Here is a 26,505-nt window from a genome sequence, read left to right on the forward strand (position 1 = left end):
TCAACCACCCAGACCGCCCCCCCACCCCAGAGCTCCCAGGTACTAAACCACCAACCAAAGAGTACAGTGTACATGGAGCAACCCATGGCTCCAGCCACATAAGTAGCAGAGGGTGGCCTTGTTGGGCATCAATGGGAGGAGAGGACCTTGGTCCTTTGAAGGCTAGATGCCCCAGTGTAGGGGATCACTAGGACAGGAAAGAGGGAGTAAGTAGGTGAGTGGGGGAACACCCTTATAGAAGTAGGAGGAAGTGAGATGGGATAGGGGGTTTCCAGAGAGGAGACCTGGAAATGGGATAACATTTGAAATGCATATAAAGAAAATATCCAATAAAAAGTTAAAAAGAAGAAAGCCTGTATTATGTTTAAAATAAAACATTTTCTTAATTTATATACCAGCAAAAGTCAAAAGGATACATGGCATTTGTCCTTTAATTCAACATGACAGGTAACATTTTTGATTATTATTTAATTTTTTCTGGGATTCAATAAATCAGGAAGTATCAGGATGAATAACTAGCTTCCTTATTTTTCTAGAGGTTGGTCAAGTTTTCTTAAAAAGTAGATTAACTTATAGACAACAGCATTTTGATAGGTGGCTCACCTGATCTATCTTGACATGTAACACATGTACACAAACACAAACACACACATACACATCTCACACACACGCACACACACACTAATACATACTCTTTAATAGCAGGTTTTTTTTTTACTGTTCTTTCTTATGAAGAAATTAATCTTATTAGTTAATGTACCACTTTATGGCCACATTTAACCTTATTTCTCTCTTTTAAGTCTTACTAGTGGATAGTGCCTCAATATGGATATTTAGGGGTAGAGATTACCTAAACATAACCAAATATTTCTCTCTTAATAAGTGTTCTCTATCACTATGAATATAATATAATATAATATAATATAATATAATATAATATAATAGCACCAGTTCAAAGGTGGTGGCACCGAAAATAAAAGAATGACAGCTGATGCAGAAGAGGAAATATAATTATTTCTTTTTAGAGTCTGCTCTTAATAGGTAGATATAATTTCTTTAATAACTCCAGAAGTCTTTACATCTCTATTTTGATTTCTTTCCTCTTCAGAGTTATAATTATGTACTGTAATTAGTGCTTTACATACAATGTAATTTTCTATGATATATGTGGCCTGATAACCATTTGTCTCAACTGCTGTTGATGATGTTAGACTGTCTTAAATCAACAACGATTCAAAGTGGCATTCAGCTTATGTTTATTTGGTATCTACGTACTTCCATAGAATTAGGCTAAATCAAAAAATAATACAGAGCCCAAACATGATTTTCATTGATATGCATGTCTCCCCTTAAAATGGAAAGAGATATTAAATACCATTTCCATGGGAGATTAAAAATCTCTAAGGAGTGTCACTTGACCAGAAATATGAATGGAAGGAGGCAAGATGACATCAAAATATAAAGGGAATGATTTTTAGGCAGTAAAATAACAAGTGCACTGTCTTGACCTGGATGCATGTGTGTTGATCTCAGGAACAGCTTGAAAGCTTAAAAAGGAAAAAGAGTCATCAGGACATGCTTTTTAACCTTATCATATGTTGTTTTCATGTGTATTATGATGTATGGTTATGTGCTTTTATGAGACTTCTCTGTGTATGAATATGCATTTCTCTCTCTCTCTCTCTCTCTCTCTCTATATATATATATATATATATATATATACACACACACACACACACACACATATATACACACACACATTTATACATATACACACACACACATATACATATACATATATATATATCTTAAATTTTTTCTTTGGCTTTTTATCTTCCTTTTGTTTGTTTGTTTTTTGTTGTGTCCTATTCTGATTTATTTGCTTTTATTTTGTCTTCTTTTTCATCATCATCATTATTATTATTAATTATTTGTCTAGGTTCATCCTTATATACATAAGTGTAGGGGGCCTAGGTCCTCCATCCCTGCACACTTTCTGGTTGGTGGTTCAGTCTCTGTGAGCCCCTATGGGCCCAAGGTAGTTGATTTTGTAGGTTTTCTTATGGTGTCCTTGACCCTCTGGCTCCTTCAATCCTTCCTCTCCCTTTTTTACAGGTTTTTCCAAGCTCCACTTAATATTTGGCTTTGAGTCGCTGTCTCAGTTCCATCAGTTATTGGGTGAAGCCTTTCTGGTGATTATGTTAGGCTCCTGTCTGAAAGTAAGCAGAATGGCATTAATAGTGTGAGGGGAGGTATGAGTTTTCTCTAATGGCACAGGTCTCAAGTTGGTTGGCTATTCCCTCAAATTCTGTTCTATCTTTACCCTTGCACATCTTGGAGGAAGGACAAATCATGGGCCTAAGATTTGGAGGCTGGGTTGGTGTTCCAGTCCTTTCATTGGTAATCTTGCCTGGTTACAGAAGATGACCGGTTCAGGCTCCATATCATCCATTGCTAGGATTCTTAGCTATGGTCACATGTTTCACACATCTCACAGTTTCTTGAGTTTCCATTGTCCTAGGTTTCTAGCTTGTCCCAGAGATACCTGCCCTTCCCAACCCAGTTGTCTTTCTCAGTATTCATTCTCTCTGTCCTCTCCCCATGTCATCCTTAATGCTCCCATCCTCACCACTCCCACCCAGTCTTTCCCCGCCATTCACCAAGTACCTCCTTATTACTTAGCTTTTTCGGATCAATGGTTTGTAGCATACTAACCCTGTACTTTATGACTAATATCCACTTAAAATGAGTACATACCATGTTTATCTTTCCACATCTGGGTTACCTCACTTAGGATGATCTTCTCCAGTTCTATTCATCTGCCTGAAAATCTAGGCTATATGTGTTAACGATGTTTAGAATACACAGTAAATTTTTACCTTTTGCTCTCTGTGAATATATCTTTGGTTTTTTTTTTTGTTACTACAAAGTGATTAATTGTACAAATTACTATCCTATAGTTTTACATTAAGTAATTTAAAGCATCTTTGTATGTATAGAGTTCTATATAATTCAATGTGTAAGGTATTATATGAAATTGATTTTAGGTTATTTTCTCTGAGATATTATATTTATGATAATGAATGAGTTTCTTTTCTTAGCATCATCAGGAGATGTGAGATACTGAAGCAGATGCTTTTAAATTAAAGCACAATTTGAAATTTTAAACTACTAATAAATATTTGAAATTGGTTAGCTAATGCAAATTGCTAAGTCCTGAAATCACATACATGTAAGTGCCTTTACATGTACTGTATACATATAAACATAATAAAATATAAATATAATAACACAAGCAGGTTGTGTTGTATTATTAGGATATGTATGTTGGTAGGTATATAATTCTAAAGATATATAACTTTTTATATTTTAAAGATATGCATCATTTTATTGATAATATTAATATCTATCAGCAATTATGAAGTAGAGGTCATGAGTGTGCAATAGAGCAGGATAGGGAATGGAAAGGGTTGGAGGGATGGAAAAGAAGATATTTTAATTTGGAAAAATAAAGAGAGGAGTTGAACCCGTCTTAATTATTTTAATTTGAAATTTTGCACGAAAGTAGTGGGAATAAAGTTTTGTATGTAAACCTACATTTGGATTATCAAGACATTTTAAAACAGATTATGTTTTAATTAGTATTATTCACTTTTCCTGCTAAATAGGAAGCGACGGAATATGATTCTCACTTCTACAATGTAATGGAACTTGGTAAAATTGCATCTTGCTGATGTGGATGCATTGATTCTTTTTTTTGAAAATATGTATTGGTTTTAGTTCGTATGTGTTAACACATGAGTACATATGCATAGCATGTTTGGTGGTGCCTATGGAAATCAGAACATAATATCCAATCCTCAAGCCCTGGATTTATAGGTGGGTGTGAACCACCTGATGTGGGTACTGGAAATTGAACTCTGCAAGAGCACTGAGGTCTCTTTACCAATAAATTACCCTGCCAGACCCCAGCAGAGTCATTCTTTAGCAGAATAAAATCACAAGCAGGTGAATGAATGAACAGAGGGATGCATATCTTCAGCATATTTGTTAGGGACCATTTAGAATATAGAGCACCACTTACTAGCATTATATTATTAGGAAAATTTTTTTCTCATAAGAATTCCATGATATTTTAATAGTCAATACACTGAAGTGGCCAAGAACACCCAGAATGTTGCAATCACATTCCGGATTTAAGTCTTATCACACTACAATCTCTGCTATATTAATTACATGAACTAATATCTTACACAATAGATTTTGACCACAGTTTCTAACTGCCCACTTCTTCATGCTCTCCGCTCCACATAACCCCCACCTCTCCTCTCCCCCAGATTCACTTTTACTTTCTGCACACTGTCTGACTGTGAGTCTCTGTATCTGCTCCCATCTGCTGTGGGAGGAAGCTTCTCTGATGACTGTACCAGGCATAGACCTATGAGCAGAATATCATCAGGGACGCTTGCTTGCCTTCCTTCCTTCCTTCCTTCCTTCCTTCCTTCCTTCCTTCCTTCCTTCCTTCCTTCCTCCCTCCCTCCCTCCCTTCTTCCCTTCATTCCCCCCCTCTCTTTCCTTTTTCTTTGTTTTTACTTCCTTTCTTCCTTTCATATATAGCCAGTCATGTTTGATTCTACCATATGTCTTTAAGCTATGCAGTCTCCTGTTCATGGCCATCTAGGCAGTGTACAGAATGGGCTCCCTCTCAAACCATGGGCATCAAGTCAAACCAGGCATTAGTTGACCACTCCCACAAGTTCTGTGCCACCATTGCCCCAGCACATCTTGCAGGCAGGACAGATTGTAGGTCAAAGGTTTTGTGGTCAGGATCATGTCCAGGTTTTCCCTTTCCTTAGCCTACAGATCACCATCCCACAACCATGAGACTGAAACATGGGGACAAAGGCACTTTTATCTTCTTAAAATGAGTTAATATGCCTTAGTTTTACTGTAAGTGTTAATGAAATTAGTGAAGTAAGACAGAATATTTCTTGTTGTAGGATGAGAGTTTAATAAATATGGTAGAACTATTGTTAACAGCATGGTATAAAATTTACTCATACTTAGAGTTTGCCCCACAATTCCATGATTTTCCTCACAGTAAGCTTATAAAAACACAATCAGAAGGGATGTACTAAATAATGTTCTCTATCAGCTCAGTATTCTTGCGTAAAAGAGGTAATGAATGTTTATCACTTTGCCCAGTAACTGGCCTCTAAGTGTTATGGTTATTATAAGTGCATTTAGCTAAATTAAGGCCCTCATTATTTTAAGGATGCATGTTCATTTAAATACATAAGAATATTGGAGAGAACCCAAGAAGGCATCTACTAGCTACAGAAGAACTACTTATCTCTACTAGCTGTAGACAGTTCTTGTCAAAGCACAGCTTGCTGAAAGCCTGAAAACAGTTCAACCCACTGTTCTTCTCAGTAGCCATATGGATGATGGTATTTTGCAATGTTACCCACATGACCAAGAAACAACGACGTTTTCAGAAATTGGAAAGGACTGTGCTATCTGGCCAGCATTATTTGTGGCTCCCCTACATCTATCAGAAAGTAATAGGGGAGCAATAGGGGAGTCTGCATACTGTAGCACCTGCGTGTCCAAAAGCTTCGAGTCCCCCTCACTCAGAATTTGGAAGCATGTCCAAGCTTTAAGTGCCATAGAGCAGCTGGGTGGGAGGAGGAGATAAAAGACAAGCCAGGAAATTCATTCCAGACCACCTGAAGATGGATTTCTCAGCATATCACTTGACCTGAAAATGTTTTGCCTGAAATGAATGCAGGCGCTACCTCACACGAACAGGTATACAGCACAGCTCATTCTTCTATAATAAAACAAAATTTAATGTGAGGATGTGAACAGTTAGGCATGCTTACATATTTGGCAGTGATAGTAATAGTTGATTTTGCTAGAAGTTGGCATTGGGAAAGTTCATCAAATTTCTGTGCATGTATATATGCAGGTGTGAGGATGAGCGCATGGTTTTGAGCAGATATACGGTCTCTATTGTAGACTGTGGATTTTAGGGGTCTGGCTATCATTTTGGAGATGTTCCAAGTTGATTTTTTTACTCCTTTTCTTGTACTGAGGTATTCTGTCTTTTATGTTAAATTCTCTACAAAGTACAGTTTGGTAACTACTGATAGAGAATTATTGCATTTAAACTGAATTAATACAATTGAAAGCACAAGTTGGTCAAAGTTATCATGTTAAGGCCTAAGCATACATACATACATACATACATACATACATAGAGACAGAGAGACAGAGTCAGAGAAAGACAGGGATGGAGAACAGAGAGACACTAACATATATTAGAGTTCATATCCTTTTGAAATATATTTGTACAATTACACATCATTCTCTATAGAAAAATAATTTATCTAACTCACCCTTCTGCAGAAATAAAGTGTTCCTCAACTACATAGTGATGTTGTTTTAGAGTCTAGACACTTCTTCTACTCTTGTCTTAGTTAAACCAGTTTTAGCCATGGGGAGACTGGATGAACTCCTGATGAAAACTCCTCAGACTTTAGCCTTAATGTTTGGCATCATATTTCCTGAGCAGTTTTCCTGCCTCGGAAAATGATTTATTAAGCAGAGTTTAGCTGCCTTTTGCTTTTGTTGTGAATGACAAAAGGCATGTTCAAGCATGGTAAATTGGCTTAACACAGTGGACAGAAAGGATGGTTTGCCCCAGGAGAATCTGCTGCCAATGCATATTTCTTCTATGTGTTGCATATAGGAATAGTTAATCTGACCTCAAAGAGAGGAAACATATGCTCCCCCAGATAAGGCTGCTGAGATGAATGAGTCTGTCTGCTTATGGCATTTGTTGGTCTGGGAGAAGCAGGGAGGGGGGACGGAGGCAGAAAATAAGCAAAAAATGAAACTCATAGAGAGCTTGCTTCAAGAGAAAAAGGGCGCAGGGAAACAGAGAACTCACACCTGAAACCAGTTAGAAGCAGTGAAGGAGTGGATAGGGACTGTGGGCAGAGCTCAGCTTTACCCTATTGGCCATCTCTCTCATTTGTCCCGCAGCAAGGGATTGAAGGATGCAGAACAGTCAATGTGCTTGCTCTAATGAATTAGGCTGTCAAAAATAAATAAATAAGCTCAATTTGGGGGCCATGGCCCATCAATTATATGATTCTAGGAGGCATGAGCAACACACAGGTTCTGTTTGGAGCCCTGTTTGCTTGTACTAAATGCCCGGAGTTGAGACAGCAGTGCCCTAGCTCAGCCGTTGCTTCCTGTACCTGGAAGATGGGATTTCACCTCACGCACCCTTGGGGTACTTCTGGATGAATTTGTGCATGCGTGTCACTCCATGCCATGGCACTGTCTCATTCAGTACCCCCAGCTCTTACTCCCACCTTCCTCACTGCTCCCATTGGACTCCATTTCCTGAACAATGTACATTTCTTGAGAAACAGTGACACTAGTCAAACACCTTTGCAATCCCACAATCACTTGGCTATTAGAAAACAACTTAACTTTAAAACTGATCCTTTGCTTTTCAAGATGGCTTTTATAAACATCTTCTTTTTACCTCTAACCACTTTAAAAAAACTCCTCATTTTCCTTTCTTAAGTATTTATGACATAACGGTGACTATCGAGAAAGATGTTTTCAGTCAAAAACATTTATAAAATACTGCAAATCTCATCATCCTGAAACTCCACTCTAAAATTACAGTATTTTCAAAATCATCTTAAATATGCTTGTTTCTTCTTATGGCAATATTTTCAAAATTAATGTTTTCTTGCTTGGCAATTCTCATGATCATACATTTGTAGACATCTCCAGCATCTATATCACAAATCCATTTACTTTCATGTATATTAAATTAATATACAATATGTTAATATAGCATTTACTATAAAATACATTATTAATATAATATAGTTAATATTATATAGCATAATAATATAATATAATAAATAGTATAATTAATATACAGCATGCCATATATTATATATGATATAATTAACATATGAATATAATATATTGTGTTAATATTATTAACGTATTGTATATTAACATTAATATTAACATACTGTCATATGTTATATTGGTAAATGAATTATTAATTTGCACATTTATATATACTATTTTATATACATATATATGTATATATATATTATTGTGTGTATGTACATGCTTGCATGTGTGTGGTTGCACGTATGTGTACAGGTGTATATGTATATGTGTGTGTAGACTAGAGGTTGTGTTTGGCTCCTGACTTGTTTTGTTGAGGCAGCTGTTGAACCAGGATCTCCCTTGTTCTGACAAATCTGAATAGTTTGCTTGGCCCTGGAAGCTCATGTTTTTCTGGGGGATGCTGGCTTTCTAGGTGGTGAGCATGCCTGCCTTCACTTCATATGGATAGTGGGAATCCAAACCTTGCTCTTTCTGGTTGCTCGGGAAGCAATGACATTAGGTCATCTCCAGTGCATGTCCGTGAACCACAGTTACCATTTCAAGCTGTAGCCACATTCGTATTGGCAGGTTTGTCTGAATATTGGGTCAGAACTTAGAATTCAGCATTTCCAAGCCAACACTGTCCTTTAGAGAAAGTGCCTATCTCTGTGCTTCAGTGTGCACAGCTGGGTCTAAGGAGGATGCCGCCAATAGGGCAATGTTTCTGTGGTGGCCATAAGTAAACGGGGGGTGAGGTGACGCCTGCACGACAGAGGAGAGAAACCCAGGTCAAATCACGAAAAGTGCTGACTGTGTAGTATGAAGCTCTCTTTGATAACAAATGGAATCTGTGAAAGGATTTTAAATAAGGTAAGTATCTGAGTTACATTCATCACATCATTATGAATTCAGGATGAGGGAAACATCTGATAAGGAGAGGAGGCCATGGAATCAGTGTCAGTAAGTTGATTGCTTTAGGAAACTTACTAGAACCTGTCACATAGTATTCTCTGGTGTGAATGCTTTCTTATTTTCCTTAATATAAGATCTTAAGGTCAATAATTTCATCTTGTGCGGTCTATACCTGCCATCCTGACTTGCCATATACACATTTTTTTGCATATTGTAGATACTTTAATTTTGGGGTCTGGGATTTGAACTTCAGGCCTTATGCATACTAGACAAATTCTCCATCACTGAGTTCCATCTCCAGCCCCTCTAAGTTTGAGACAGGCACTTCCCAAGTTGCTCGTTGTGATAGTGAACTTGTAATTCTCTTTCTTCTGGCTCCTGATACGTGAGAGTGCAGGCTGCCCCATCACAGCTGGCTTTCAGGGACTTCCTTGTATCTCATTGCTAAGCAAATGAAAATAAACTTGTTACTATCAAAAGCATTTTGTAATGCATATTTCCTCCAAGGACCAGTAAGGAAAAATAAATTTAATAGAAAGAAAATAGTGAGAATGCAGAGAAATAGAATCAACGATGGATGAAATATAATTATAATGAAATAAAATGAAACTTGATAAGAATTGCCTACTTAGGAGCCCCAGCATTCAGCTGATTGTCAATTTAATACAGACTTTTAGCTCACAGAACCCAGGTCCTCTGGTAGTGATAACATTACACCTCATGGGCAAAGGCAGAATTAAGGCTCTATATCTTCCAATGATCTTTTTTTTTTTTAATTTCTATTTTTAGTTTTTAAATTATGGTCCCAGCCTCTGGGTGAATACGAGTGCAGGTGAGATTGGGTTTGTGTATCAGACTTAAAGAAAACAAACAGGCTGCCTTAAAATGTCACCAGAGGTGTCTGTAAAGACAGCAAGCAAATTACTCTGATGAAGGGTAAAGAAGTCAATCAGGCCCGGATGGTCATAGTAAAACTACCCTCATCTAGAATCACAAACAGCTCTGGGAAAATCTCTGATATCTATCCTACGAAGAAGGAATAGCAGCTCTGTCACATTTTAAAGCAAAAGCATTGATCCTTTATTTTTTTTTCAACCTTGAAACACATAATAAAGTACAACAAAAGAGAAAAGGGGATCCGTGGCGATTAGTTTTCCTGAGATGGGGTGGAAAGGCCTAGATCTAAATAGGCAGACTGTCTTGAAGAAACTATGACTGTTTGGGATTCAACGAGGGATGAATAGATGGCCAGCCTTGGCTCGCTTGAAGGAAGCACTGCAGGACGCCTGGAAGGCCAGGAAGCACAAACAGAAGACTCAATAATGAACAGGCCTTTCAATGCAGGAAACCTGTGTCTATTATCTCCAGTGTTCTGCTGAAGCTGAAGGCCAAAGCAGAATAAAAATAAATAATGTTTAACATGGACACAGCCAAAAAAAAAAAAATACTAGTATGAATGAAGCTCATTTTGAAAAGTATCAGAAGCAAAAATCTTTGAGTCTTAGCTGGAATGGAGTTGCAGACAGGGCTCTATTAAATAGACAGAGCAAGAGCCAAGATTTGAAGACATGGTTCTAATCAGATGAATTTTGTAGGAGAATTTTCTTACATGTGCTGTGCAGTTTTCAAGTGTATCTTGTTCAATACAGTTTCCTGGTTTTTTTCTTTTAATGAAAACATCATGAAGTTTTGTTTTCACAATTAAACAAGTTGCTTGAACAGGCATTCACATCAACAATTCACATTAACAATTCACATTAATAATGATTGCTCTCACTTCGCAGGTTGAAAGTGACAGGCTCAGGCAGGATCAGAAGATTTCTGAGTTTTGAGAAAGGCAGTGAGTAGGAAAAGCGCATCAGAAACAGCATAGCAGGGTCTTGGACAACTCAGTCCATCAAGTGCTTGCTGTGGAAGCTACAAGTACCTGAGAGTGGATGCCCAGCACCTATGGAGAAAAGTACTGTGTAGTAGCCTGCCTCTGTTACCCCAGCTCTGAGAAAATGGAAACAGCTGGATCCATGGAGTTCAACTGGCTAGCCAGCTTATCCGTGTTCACTAGCTTCAAGCTCAGTTAGAAACCAGTTAAAAACAAAAGGTAGGGACAAGATTAGATGCAGAATTCTGCTGTCCACATGCACATACATGCCCATGAGTACACGTGCACACACACATACACACACAGAGACATATATACATAATACACACACAGAGAGAGACAGGCACATACACAGAGACACAGACACACAGACACAGACATACACACACACACAAACACACACACACACACACACACACACACACACACACACACACCCCACATGAGAAATGGGGGATTTTGGAACTTATAAAGGGCAGTTGGCATTTCCTAGCACTTGAAGACTTTTTGTGTGCTGCCTTCATGTCAGGGGATAGAAGGGCCAAGGTCAGACACACTTGTTTTATCCATGTTCACAAAAACTTAGCTTTTCTTCTTTGAATAATACCCTACTTGAACAACATCAAAATTACAGAGATAAACTTATACCAGCATAACCCCCCAAGGAGATGTCTTCCCATAGTTGTACCCCTTGGAAGAAAAGAGCTGAGGCTCAGTGCTTGGAAAGAAGGCTCATTTCCCATTCCCGAAACCCAAGTTCTTGCATTGCTCACCTAGGAAACACTTCTTCCTGTATTAGTCAGGGTTCCCTAGATTCACAGAACTTATGGGTAGTCTCGATATAGTAAGGGAATTTGTTGATGACTTACAGTCTGCAGTCCAACTCTCAACAACGGTCAGCAGCAGCTATGAATGGAAGTCTAAGGATCTAGCAGTTGCTCAGTCCCACAAGGCAAGCAGACAAAAAAGAGACTCTTCCTTCCCCCAATGTCCTTCTGTAGATCTCCAGCAGAAGGTGTGGCCCCGATTAAAGGTGTGTACCACTACACCTGGATCTGGGCCTTGCTTTGTCCCAGATGACCTTGAACTCAGAGATCTCCTTGCCCTAGTCTCCTGGGATTCATAGCCACTAAGAGTCAAGATCTCCATGCCAAGATCCAGGTCAGAAACTTGTATCTCTCAGCATCAACATCAAGATCACAGGTGAGCCTTCCAATTCTGGATTGTAGTTCATTCTAGATATAGTCAGGTTGACAACAAGGAATAGCCACTATACTCCCCTATAGTCTTTTAGAATGTAACAGGAAAATAATTTGTCAGTACTACAGGAGCAAGTAATTTGATCTTTCTTTAGATGATACTAATAATTTAATTTTGGTTTTATTTTCATCTGTAAAAGCAGTCATATGAAGGTACACATGTAGGAATGGTCTAGAATCATTACATTAAAATGTGAACATAGTTCTAAATAACCCACTCCACTTTCGTGTTTAAGATAAAATGGTTCTCTAAAAAATAGCATGAAATTTTAACTTCTAAGTTGCCATTTGCAACAGCAGTTTGTTCTATAGTCTTCCAGCTGGTACATCTGGCTCCAGGACAGGCTACGTGGTCACAAGTCATCAGTCACTGTGCTTCACAGGACCACATGGAGTGGAGAAGGGCCACAGTTGCAATCCATGATACAGGGCCTCAGCTGAGGAGAGTCTCTGAAATCCTCACCTGCTGCTATTGCCTACTATCGCAAAGCAGGAGCTGGACGCTCGGCCTCATAGACTCCTTGCATTTATTGTCTAAAACTGTTACCTCAGAACAAAACACCCCGGTCGTGGAAAACACACTGAGATTACAAAGTTGAATTGATAACTGAGTTTGGGGCTAGATTACAGAGTTTTCTTCCTGTCTCAGGTCAATTTTCATTTTGAAACCACTTGTTACGTTTGTGAATTCAATTGAATAGCATTTTGAAAATAATTTCCAAGTAGGATTTTCCAATACAAGATGGTCTATTTTGTTATTATTTAAATAAACCCAGAATGACTACCGCTCAGAGGCAGCAGCTTTTGAGTTTACAGTTTGCTTCAATATTGTTGCCAAATTTCCCTGTGATTTCCATGCTGGCTGTGCATAGGAGATACGCCCGCAGGAAACTGAATCTGAGACAGGCCATGATCTAAAGAGAAATGAGATTCAGTTTGTAACATGATGGCCGTAAAAGTATCTACTTCCTAATCTTCACAGATTTAGAATAGCATTCCTGCGACGTGTTCTGAAGGAATCTGTTCCTTACCAGGGGAATAGGAAATATTATTCTTTATATGTTCTCATTGGACTAGATTTATCATATTGGTCTGTGACATGGTCTCATATATAGTTTATATTTTATGTAAAAAGCTGCTTAAAACTAGTTTGCTTGTAGTGTTACTGCTCACTAGAATGCTAATGAGATGATAAATGAAGGAGCTTGGCTTTTAATCCTATCTTGGTTATCCATTCACTATTTTGTCTGGAAAATGAATTAGCTACTCTAATCTTCAATTTCCTTGTCAATTACTTCTTAAGTGCAGGGTGCTGATATTCCTCATGAAGGGTTAGAGGCAGGGATTCAATAAGAGGAATAGAAAAGAGAGAAAGAAAGGAAGGAAGAAAAGAAGGAAAGGGAAAATGAAAGAAAGAAAGAAAGAAAGAAAGAAAGAAAGAAAGAAAGAAAGAAAGAAAGAAAGAAAGAAAGGAAGAAAAGAGAAAGGAACAAAGAAAAGAGAAAGGAAGAAAGAAAAGAAGGAAGGAAAACGAAGGAAGAAAGAAGAAAAAAGAAAGAGATGAGCCCTTGACCCAAGAATACTGTGTCTTCTGTGACTAGTCTAACTTTCTCAAAGTCTGTGATGAGAATCTCACATTTCTGAGATGCAATCATATTTCCTGTGGGTGTAGACACCAGTGTACAACATGGGAGGGAAATTAGAAAGCAGTGGTGAAATTATATGCCATCTGTGAAATTCAAGGTCAAATCTTTTGACCTTAAATGTTGCCCTTTGGCCCTCGTGGGTGGATCATGTTTTATGACCTGAGGCTCAGGTTGCAGAGTAACCCTAAGGAAAAGCACCTTGTAATTTTACCAGTTTGGTTCAACTTTTATATGAGTTAACACTTCTAGCGGCTCATGCCTCTGCAAGTAGCCTCGAACATTAAGCTGTACACTATAAGTATTGAATTGATATTCCTCTTTACCTTGGGAACTTTTGAAATTAATAAAATCATCAAAAGTATTGCTTGTGTTAACGAAGGACTTAGAATAGTTTGCTCATGTTTCAAAGTCTTTAAATGCATCTGAGTGAACATTGTTCGTGGAAATGCTGTAAGCTATGTAGATAATACTTGTCTCAGATAATACACCATGTTGTAGATTTTGAATATTTAATTAAATCTTTGCATGCCTTTTAGTATTTAATAATTACATGGTAAAAGAAAAACACACTTTTAGTACCAAGTAAAAAAGGTTTTAATATATGGTTTTATTACCAAATTCCCACAATCCATTGATCCAGATGCTTTGCTTGAGTAGCCCCTCCCCCCAAGTACAAACCTTCAGGGCACCTACCTGTCTACAACTCTTGATCTAGGTATGTCAAGATACAGTAAAAAAAGCAATAACGGATCCAACAGGAACTGGAATATGTATCATATTTTAAAAGTATTGACTCTGATTTTCAGATATGCTAGCTGAAGAAATATATAAAGCCAGTCATTAACTAAGTTACAAATTTCTGTAAATCATCTTCTAATGTGTTTTGGGTATAAATAAGCGTAGTGTGTAATCTTGGTTGCAAACTTGACTCAATGAACTAGAAGAAACCTTCTGATAATATTGTAAGGCAATCTAATAAATTCCCTTTAAAATACCATTTTATTCATTGTTTATAGAGTTCTGACTAATATGAGAAGAAAAATTAGTAGGTGATATCTAGGAATCAACTATCAGATTGGTCCTTGTAAGAATTAAGATGATTGGCTTTTTAAACAAATATGATATTGATCAGAAATTTAAATATGGTTCAAAATGTTTTATGTGTGTTTATTATTTTAAGCTTATAAGAGGTTACAGAGATCACCTCTGCCCAGCATGTACATTTTTGGAGACAATAGAAGGTAAGCTAGCTGCCTTAATAGTTATTCAAATGGGGATGCAATACTTGGAAAATAGTTTATTCATTTTTAAAGCCTTATTTTGTGTGTGCCACTCCTATTTATGCAGATGCATAGGCAACTGTGTGCATGCAGAGGCCAGAGGAAACACTCAAATGTTGTTCCTCGGGTACTATCTACTTATTTTTTGAGACAAGGTGCCATATTAGCTTGGAATTCACCCAGTAGGCTAGGCTGGATGACCAGGGAATTCTAGGGATACCCCTGTCTCTCCTGTCCTTGGATTACAGATGGTCCCTACCATGTTCTCGGTTGTACATGTGAGTTCTGGGAATCTGACTCACATCCTCATGCTTGAAAGGCCAACATTTAATAAATAAATTGTATCCATAGCCCCAAGTTTTTCTTGCTGACATTAGTTTTAGTTTCACAGCAAAACTGAGGGGAAACTAGTAAGCTATTTCCATGTGGTCAGTTTGTGCACGCGTTTACAACCTTCCCTCATTCTCATGATCATGTAGCACAGTGATCACTTTGGTAGAGCTACCTCTCTGCTTGTTTGACATGACATCATGGCACATAATCCCATAGTTTCTCCCTATTCTACCAGATTAGACATGTGAAATGACATGAGTCCATCATTAGAGAGTCAACCCGGGAGACCACATATCTCTCATGGCTTTCCTAGCCTGCTTAGCAAGAGTATCATGGAATGATGCAGTCTGTAGCCTTTTTACATGTATTATGCATTTTTCCTCTGCTTGTTTTTGATAGATATTTCCTGATAATGGTGACTAGCAGTTCACTCTCTGTCTGGATATGTTCCAGTTCATTTACTCACCCACCCACTAAAGTACACTCTGGTTGCTCTGGCATCTTCGTGGCTATGAACTAAATTTCTACATGGACCTCAAAGCAGGTTTGTGTATGAAGATGTTTGCAACTCTTTTGGCGGAATGCCAGGATGTGTGATTGCTGTATCACCGAGGAGGAGTATGTTGATTTAATAGGAAAACTTCAAACCCTCTCGAAGTAGCTGCATCATTTCATTCCCTCCTGTGTTGGATGAGTTCTTGGGACCGCTCCTCCTGGAGGGTATTTGGAGTGGCACTGAGTGCTCTGGTCATTTTCACAGGTGTATCACTCTAGCTTCTGCCCTGCTGGATTAATTTATGAATGAATGATGAATGGTGTGGTGCATGTTCCCACATGATCATTCGTTGTTTTGTTGTTGTTGTTGTTGTTGTTGTTGTTGTTGTTTTGCTGAGAGGTCTGTTAAGGTCTTTGTTCCACTTTTCAGTGGAGGGATTGCCTTTAATTGCCAAGTTTTAATAATTCTTCATATATATATATGGGTAACAATATGCTGCCATGCACATTGTTTTGTTTGCCTTTTCTTCCAGCCAGAGCCATATGGTTTCATCCTCTTTGGCGTATTGTGCAGAGGCAAGTTTGTAACCTCAATGTCGCCTGGTTTATTAATTCTGTCTTTCACAAATTATGCCTTTATTGTTGTACCTAAATTTTGTGTCATTACAAAACTCAAGCTTATTTCAAACTTTGTCCCATGCTTTACTTTGTGTTCTTTATAGTTTAATGCTTGCATTTCACTCTGTGCCTTATTTTAAGTTGATTTTTTTTAAGGGTCTTCGGCTAGACCTATTGACATATGTATGGATGTCTGAATATTCTGCCATTTGTTGGAAAGACTATAATTTCATTTAATTGCTTTCATTTTTTTGGATTAAAAAAATGTTAACTCCATGTACATGTGTCACTTCTGGTCGCTGTCCCATTGACATGGGTTGACATGGGCCTTCTTCTTGATACATACCAAGTCATCTAATTGCTTTAGCTAAATAAACAGTTTGAAACCAGAAAACTCCAGTCTCCTACCTGTCTAGTTTTTCAATATTATATTAGATATGTTTGGCTATTTATCTCTTAATATAAATTTAGAATTAGCTTTGCAATATACATAAACTAAGTTACTGATGTTTTATTTGAGATTATATTGAATCTATCCATAAATTTGCAATAACTCAGACCCTGACAATATTCTGATTATAAATGAGAAAAATCTTCCATTTCGTGTTGTTCTGTGAGTTCTTTCAACATATGGTATATGTTCCTTCTGTTGATTATGTTTACAATTTATTATTTTGTATAAAATTTTCTTAACACTTTATTGTAATGTTTTATTTGTAAATATATGCCAAAGCTAATTTTTTTCAGCCCTGAGAGATGAAATACTTTGTGTGTGTAGGCGATTTCACTTAAAGTCTGTGTCTGCATATCACAAGCTGGAATTGTGCTTTTAATTTCAAGTTCCACATGTTGATTCACAGTGTGTATGTAAGCAGTCGCCCTTGGTACTCCTCTTACATCCTCCAAATGCTGCTGATGCATTTCTTCTTGTGCTTTCTCGAGGCATAGGCTGATTTCATCTATGTTGTCATAATTTGGTCATGTGGTTCACATTGTTTCTCTCATGAATTCTTTTGTAGAAATTCTGTTCCCCTTTTTGACAATATTGAGGTGGAACATTTAACAGGTATGAGTACTCTGGGGTAGAGTCTTCATGGCTGGATTTGTTCTGTATTAAGATGGCTGAAGAGCTCGCAAGCCTATCCATCAAATGAAAACACCTTGAGTTGGTACAGTCTGAAAACAGGAAACACCTCCTTACTAGACATCAAATCTGCTGAAAGATAATATTTTCTTGCTGATAAAAACATTGTTTATAAAATTTTGTTATAGTAATCTGAATGGACTAAGACAGGCCTACAGAATTTTTCATAAAGTTTCCATTTTAATATCCTTGGGAGCTGAAGTAAAGTTTCATTTTCACTTCCAATTTTGGTAATTTGTATCTTCCTTTTTTACTTTGTTACCCTGGTTAGAGGCTTATTGATTTTAATCATCCTTCAAAAAGCCAGCTTTGAATTTGATTTTCTTTATTGATATTCTGCTTTAAATTTCATTGGAGTTGACCTGATTTTTATTATTTTTTTGTTCTGTTTACATTTGATTTAATTTGCTTTTATTATTCTGGTTTCATGAGGTAAAAAAAAAAGTGCAAGATTTTAGAATTTTATTATTTTCTAATGTTTGCATTCAATGCTGCCATATCCCTGAAGCATTGTCTTATTATAAGTCTACAAAACTAGAGGCTCTACAGTCTTGTCACTTCTTTTTAGGAATGTTGTGTTAAATTTCTCTTAAGATCTTTTTCTTTGACCTTATGGAGTTTTGTGTTCAAACAGATCAGAAACACATGACCATCATGCTCCAGGCTGCTAAGCCCAGTTTCCACTCCTGGCTATGGTTGTGTTTTCCCATCTTTGCCTATTTTCTTTTTTTAAAAAAAAATTATTATTAGATATTTTCTTTATTTACATTTCAAATGTTATCCTGAAAGTTCCCTGTACCCTCTTCCGGCTCTGCTCCCCTATCCACCCACTACCACTTCTTGGCCCTGGCATTCCCCTGTACTGGGGCATATAAAGTTTGCAAGACCAAGGGGCCTCTCTTCACAATGATGGCCTACTAGGCCATCTTCTGCTACATATGCAGCTAGAGACATGAGCTCTGGGGGTACTGGTTAGTTAATAATGTTGTTCCACCTATAGGGTTGCAGACCCCTTCAGCTCCTGGGGTACTTTCTCTAGCTCCTCCATTGGGGGCCCTGTGTTTCATTTTATAGATGACTGTGAGCATCCACTTCTGTATTTGCCAGGCACTGGCCTAGCCTCACACGAGGCAGCTATATCAGGGTCCTTTCAGCGAAATCTTGCTGGCATATGCAATAGTGTCTGGGTTTGGTGGCTGATTATGGGATGGATCCCCGGTTGGGGTAGTCTCTGGATGGTCCATCCTTTCATCTTAGCTCCAAATTTGTCTCTGCAACTCCTTTCATGGGTGTTTTGTTCCCTTTTCGAAGGAGGGATGAAGTATCCACAGGTTGGTCTTTGCTCTTCTTGATTTTCTTGTGTTTTGCAAATTGTATCTTGGGTATTCTAAGTTTCTGGGCTAATACGCACTTATTGGTGAGTGCCTGTCAAGTGACTTCTTTTGTGATTGTGTTACCTCACTCAGGATGATAAGCTGTCTTTTCCACACTTGCCTTCCATTATTGGCTTCTCAGTAAATACTACTGTTGAGAACAATCGTCCTATGAGTTCTGGTCTTTAAAATTCCTAAGCTGTGCTTTATTTTCCTAGGAAGTGATAGAACATGGGACCCTGTGTGAGCCTGGACAGGATGTTTGCTCTACTGATGCTGGAAGGAGCTCATTAGGTGTCAGTTATGTGCACTTGATTAATGGTGGCTCCCGGCGCACCTGTGTCCTCTCCATGCTTCCACTGTCGGATCTGTCTATTTTTGATAGATGGGTATTGACATCTCCAACTACCTTGGTGGGTTGACCTAATTTTTCCCCTCAGATATCTACCATGAAAAGATCCTAAGTTTTTATTAACTGAAAAGTAAAATCAAAACAGCACAGGGACATGACAATGGAATAGTTTGAGGCTTGTTTGTAGGATGATACGTAAGTGAACTTACACACACCTTAGCTCTTGAGCACGCCTCATTGCTCTTGGTGAAAGCTTACAAGACCCTTCTTCCTTCCAGGTTTTCCAGGTGTTAGCTCATGGCTGCCAACCATAGACACTGGACCCTGTGGCTGCTGTATAGCTTGTTGCTGCATCTTAAGGTGAATCCAGCCACTCTCTACTGACATGTTGTCAGGCACATTGGTGAGTGTTCATGAGAAAATCAGTGTTTCTTTTAGAGACTTGACTCTCTTATCATAGTGCAATGACATTGTATTACAATGACTTGTCTCATTGTAATGACAACATAGTTTTATAGCTCATAACTTTGCCTCCTCTGGAGTCAGCTTGTTCTGAAAGTAATAAACTACTTTTACTTTCTGCAGGTGGTAGCTGCCATGGTTTACCCTTTTCTAGCCTTTTTATTTATGTATGTCTTTATATTTAAAGCTAATTTACAGTGGACAACACATACTTAGGATTTGTGTGTGTGTGTGCATGTGTGCATGTGCACATGTGTGTACTTTAGAAATCTGGTTTTTAATTGATAGCTTCACCAATACTATTCCTAGTAGCCATTGGTATATTTAATTTTTGTATATTTAAATTTATATCTGCCATTGTTTCTCTTTGTGCCTATTTTCTGCGACTCCTCCCCTGCCTATTATGGGCTGCATTGAGCACGTTTAGGTGTATATTTGCTTTCTTTGATTTGTACATAGGCTGTACATTTCATCTTGTACTGGCTGCTCTAGTATTTACAATAGATCTACAATTACTCAAATCCCATTTTCAGAAAACCCTGTGTGGTTTCAAAGGCAGTGTATCTCAGTATGGGAAAATGATCAGAGTGATCCTGTCTCTCCTTTGTATTGCTTCTGCCATTCATGACACACACATAATACATGTCTGTATATTAAATGGACTGTAATATTATTTTTGAATAAATTCCTAGTTGCTAAGATTAATTACAATAATAAAGATTTATTTTTTTGTCGCTCTCCATCTATTTGCTCTTGAACATGCTACCATTCTATTTTTTTTAAATTTATTTTATATACGAGAGTACACTGTCTCTGTTCCATTCTATATATAGCTTTGAGTTTCCTTCCTGCTGCTGGGATCTAGTCCAGGGTCTTATGCAGGTAGGCAATACTCCACCAAGGGCTACAATCCTAGCTGTGGGTTTCTAATACAGACTGTGTCTCCTTTCTAAAGTATTCTTTAACATTTCTGTAAGGCCAGTGTACTAACAACAAATGTCTTGCTTGTGAAATTATTTCTCTGACAGTTTTGAAGGATAATATCACAGAACACAATGAGTTTTTTTTCTTTTGTTTCTCTTACAAACTTTCAATATGTTGATCTGTTCTTCACACTTTAAAATGAGAGACTTGGGGCCACAGAGAGTGTGGAGGCCTGGTGGGGTGGGGTAGGGTGGGAAACCTCCTTTTGGGAAGAGGGATGGAATAAGGAATTTTGGGAGGGGGGTCCGGGAGGGGGACAATGGCTGGACTGTGAAATAATAAAAGTAATAAAAACAAAGACTTTTTCTACATCTTGGAATCTGAATAAGCCTTCAGTACTTATACAATGACGACTGGTCATGAGCATGTGTGTGAAGGATGTATTAAAAGTGGGGCTTGGTGCATGGGGAGTTAGGTTTTTGGACAATTGTTCTCTTGAGAGGCAGGAAGATTTAAATCTCAGTTTGTACAGTTCTTAAAAATTCCTCTGTCCTGTGTACCACCTCAGCAGGGTTAGTAGACCACAGTGTGCCTGTCCTCTTAACATAGATTATCACAGTTAAGTTTTTTATAGTAAAATGGCCGTTTTGATATGATTTCTGAGTCAAAGCTAGGCTTATTTTCCTTTCAAAGCTTATTAATTTTTATTTTATGTGTATGAGCATTTTGCCTACATGTAAGTACACTACATGCCTTCAGTGCCTAAGGATGCCAGAAGAGGAAGTCAGATCCATGGGGCTGAGCTACATAGGTTGTGAGACACCATGTGGGTGCTGGAAGTTGGACTGCCTTCCTCCCCAGGTTAAGTAAGTACTGCTGGGCCTCGTCTGCAGACTCTCAACTAGGCTTTCTTCCACTAGCCCCGCCATAGATAGGCTATTCATCCCCCCCCCCCCCACACACACACACACACACACGGCTTCTGTTCAGCATTGCCTCACCTGGCTTTGAATTTTTGTATATTGAAAATGATATCCTCATATTCGCCATCCATACTTTCATTCTACTTTGATATTTTATATGATTGCTGGATTTGATATTTTCTCTGTTAAATTAATTTGGGGGGATTTCTGTTATGGCTGTTTAAACTTGCTCTTTTCTCCTTCTAGAGATCCCCAATTTCCGTTTCTTGGATCTTATGGTTGTTGCACATTCCCTGAAAGGGTTTTCTAGTTGTTCCCCCCCCCCCCCGTTTAGATTTTGAATTTTCTATTAAAATTTCCTCAGGCTCAGAGTTCCTTTCCTAGCTGAGTCCACTCTACTAAGGAGTCCATCATGACACTCTCCACTTCCAATACAGCAAACACTTTTGGTTTCTAACATTTCCTTGTGGGCCTTCTTGGAATGTCTGTCTCTCAGTTTCTATTACTGCATGGACTCTTCCTTAACCCTTAATACCTGTAAGGTAATAATTACAATCTGAAAAAAAATCTTGTAATTTTTTTCTTTCACTTTATTTGAGACGGCGTCTTACAACATAGCTCGGGCTAGCCACGGACTCTGGATCTTTCCGCACACCCTCGAAAGAGCTGGGATTATAGGCGAGCCTGGCATCCTACTGAGCCTTTGTGAGCAGTCAGACATAATGTGCTGAGTTAAAAGGCCCTGTAGGTTGGGCTTTAGGGCATGTGGCAAGAAGGAACATATTCCAAAGTCCCACGTTCGGGTCTTAGTTTCTGATTAAGAGTGTGCACCAGAAGGATGTAAAGGGCACAAGTGCTTCTCGGTGTTCTTGAGATGTGAGGTGTGATGGCTCTGTTAGGGATTTCCTCTCCTCAGTTCAGTTACGGGCTGATAAAACGCAGTCATAACATGAGACTTTCTGTAAAAAGTCTCTCTTGAGGGCAGACCTTGTTGAGGAAAACAGGATGTTCTGGCTTATTTCAAAACGGCTCATATTTCACTCTTTGCTAGAAGAACAAGAGAGGCTTTCTCTGACACGCTTCCTGAGACCCTGTGGAGCCTCAGAGTAAAACTCGCAAGGGTTGAATGGCGCCTTATGACTGGGTCTCCCTGGACTGCTGAACACTAGGCTCTGTTACCCTAGGCTTCCAGTAACTTACCAGTCTTTGTTTCTGATATCCAACCGGCATTGCTGATTCTCCTTGAGGGCTCAGCATTGCGTGTCTCCTCTGGGAACTTTAAAAGACTGAGGCATTTTAAAACACTGGAGCATTGGCTATGGGGTACCCAACAAAAGTAGTTCTTGCTTTCAGTGATGCTCCTAAAATGTGCTTACCCCTCCCAGACTGACGCCTAGATAAACACAAAAGCAAACAGCCAGCGCTTATTTCATTCTTAGTTTCTTTTTATTTCTTTGTGTGTAACTGTACCTTGATCCCCACCTGCTTGCAATTGTCCATCGACTCTCAGTCTGACTGAGTTCCCGGGTCATCTTGTTGAGGACTGAGGGTCTGCTGGCCTCTGGTCTGAAGTCCCTGCAGTGTTGCCTGAAACCTGACTCACATTAGCACTGGGTCACTTCCAGAGCTTCCAGGAAGGGGTTTAACCCTTTGTAGACTTGGCCTGAGGTAAACCTCCCTACTGGATTCCTCTTTCTCTTCCACTCAATCCTGCGTTTTTCTCCCAAGCAGGCCATATTTTCTCTCCTCAGACTGTGCGCTTCTGTTTTCTGCCTGGCTGAGCTCACCGCCTTCCTACAGCACCTCGGGGAATTGCCCTCTTATTACCACAATTACAATCTGTACACATTTCATTAAACTAATATCGCTCGGCACAGGCTTTCTCTACAGAACTGCACAGCTGGAGGCCCATTTCTTTTCCTCAGCTTAAACACTTTGACAGGTTAAGAAAGCTATTATGGCTGACTAACAGGTGTTGCAAAACAATGTGCATTTGATGTTTAAATGAGAGAGCTTCTTTATTGACTGCCTTTATTGCGGCTCAGCCTTCCCTTCCTTCACAATGGCTGAATTTTTATTGTCTTTACAGCTTTTTAAAGTCTATTCTGTTGTTTCAGAAAGGATCCAAAGTGCCTGTGTGTGCTTATTTGTTATTCTGCTGGCCTTTCTATATTATTATTATTGTTTGTGCGTCCTGCTTTCTTCTCCAGGTAGAAAAATACCTGCAGAAGTGAAAGGGTTTTATTTGGCTCTTTCTCTATCAGAAGCACATGCAGTTGATGAACACACTAAATGGGCATCTAAGGCTCCTCTTCCATCACGTCACCTCTGTCTTTACTGTCTCATTCATCTACACAATCGACTAGTGACCCTCAGAGCTGCCTGGCGAGTGAGAAATGATAAAGCCCATATATAGGGATGACATGGTGTCCAGCTTCCTTGTTTGAATATCCCTTCTTTGTCTATTCCCTCACTGTAAAGGACACACATTGGTATGTAGTTTGGGGGGCATTTATGCTTATCCCTTGACATTTTGTTTGTATGCACTCAAACCCATCCACGTCAGGTGCGTCCCCGTTCCTTCCCTGTCTTCTTGCAGAATATCATGCTCAGCAGGATACAGTCTGTTTTATTATTTCAATAAAATGACTTTTGCTGAAGAGACAGTCGAGTGTTAAAATACCATTTTTCAAAAGTAAGTGCTCAGTGAGCGAGAACATGCGATTATGAAAGCATAGAAATGGATGGAAATAAAAGTGGGCCTTGAACTCTACCTAGGCACGCGTGCGTCTACAGCGTGCAGGAGAGTACTGTCCTCATCAGTCACTCAGAACTGCCCAACTCCACTCTCAGCCATCACGGTCTTCTTAAAGCGAAATTTAGGTTTCACGTTTTTCTTACATTGTCTGAGAGTGGGAAGCAGGAAAGAAAGAGAATACGAAAAACCTGTTTGTTTTAGCTTTCTATTTTCAGTGTTTTTAACTCCACTGAAAATTGTTATTCTTGCAGTCATTTCTTACCCATATGTGCCTGGAACGATGACATCATTCCCGTGAAGGGATGGCATTGATGTCTTCCCCAACTAAGGTGGATCATGGACTCCTTCTCTGTAGCCTTCAGTTTCCTGAGCATCTCTGAGCACAGATCAATGCTCAGTGAATGACTGTTGAAAGAACTGCCCTTGTTTCCTTTGGAGAATGGGATTTATTTGTGGGAGGAGATATAAAATTGATGAAGACTTCTTAAAAATTCAATTGAATGTTGGTGCTACGGAGGGCATTTGGAATTCTTAGATTTTACTTGATTCCCAAGAGTTTCCAAATTGCTATCATGGATAGATAAGCTTCCTCCGATTATTGGCGAATAAAATATTTGGCAACAAAGAAGCACACGCTTTTTCTTTTGCAAAGTTAGGTCCAGTTGTACACAAGTCTGACAAAAGCTAGTAGGTTTTACGGGCTTTAAGACTATATTGTCAGACATAAAGTTGGTTAATCTTTTCCCACTCTGTAGGCTGCTGTTTTCAGTTTGCAAGCAGAAGCTTTTCGGTGTTAGGAGGTCCCATTTACTAATTGTTGCTCTTAGTGTCTGAGCTACTGATATTTGGCTCAGGAAGTTGCCTCCTGTGTCAATATGTTTAAGGCTATTCACCATTTTTTCTCCTATCAGATTGAGTGGATCAAGTTTTATGTTCAGGTCTTTGATCCACTTGGACTTGAGTTTTGTGCAGGGTGATAGATATGGGTCTATTTGCATTCTTCTACATGCAGACATCCAATTAGACCATTACCATTTGTTGAAGATGCTTTCTTTTTTCTGTTGTTTAGTTTTGGCTTCTTTGTCAAAAATCAAGTATCTGTATATGTCTGGGTTTACTTCTGAGTCTTCATTTTGATTCGCTGGTTAACCTGTCTATTTTTATGTCAATACTATGAGGTTTTTATTACAACTGCTCTATAATATAGTTTGATGTCAGGACTGGTGATATCTCTAGAAGTTCTTTTATTGTACAGTATTGTTTGAGTTATCCTGGCTATATTTTGTTTGTCCATATGAAGTTGACTATTGTATTTTCTGTAAAGAGTTGTGTTGAAAGTTTGATGGGGATCTCATTGAATCTGCAGATTGCTTTTTGTAGGGTGGCCAAATATCAGACAGAGGCCTGATAGACATCAACAAACAAAATAATCCAATTAACAGTGGGGTACAAATCTAAACAGAGAATTCTCAACAGAGGAATCTCTATTAGCTGTGAAGCACTTAAAGAAATGTTAAATATCTTTAGCCATCAGGGAAATGAAAATGAAAGCAACCCAAGATGCCCTCTCACACGCATCAGAGTGTCTAAGCTAAAAACTCAAGCAACAGCACATGCTGAAATGGATGAGGAGCAAGAGGAACAGGCCTCCATTGCTGGTTCTAGTGCAAACTGGCACAACCAATTTAGAAATCAATCTGGTGGTTCCTCAGAAAATTGGGAATAGTTCTATCTCAAGCTCCAACTATACCACTTGTGGGCATATATCCAAAAGATGCTCCAACAATACTACAAGGACACTTGCTCAACTATGTTCATAACAGATTTATTTGTAAGAGCCAGAAACTGGAAAGAGCCTAGATGTCCCTCAACTGAAGAACGAATAACAAAATGTAGTACATTTACATAATTGAATACTACTCAGCAATTAAAAACTTTGAGATCTTGAAATTTCCGGGCAAGTGGATAGAAATGGACAATTTCATCCTGATTGAGGTAACCCGGTCCCAGAAAGACACACATGGTATGTACTCAGTTACAAGATAACCATGCTATTATCCACAGACTCAAAAATGCTAAGTAACAAGAAAGACCCAAGGGAGGATTTTGAATCTTACCGAGAATAGGAAATAAAATAGACATTACAGGTGAATAGAGAGAGGAAACTGCGGAGATATCATTAGGGTTCACTTCTAGGGAGGACAGAGGTAGAATT

This window comes from Mus musculus, chromosome 3, assembly GCF_000001635.26.
Source record: "Mus musculus strain C57BL/6J chromosome 3, GRCm38.p6 C57BL/6J".
NCBI lineage: Eukaryota > Metazoa > Chordata > Mammalia > Rodentia > Muridae > Mus > Mus musculus.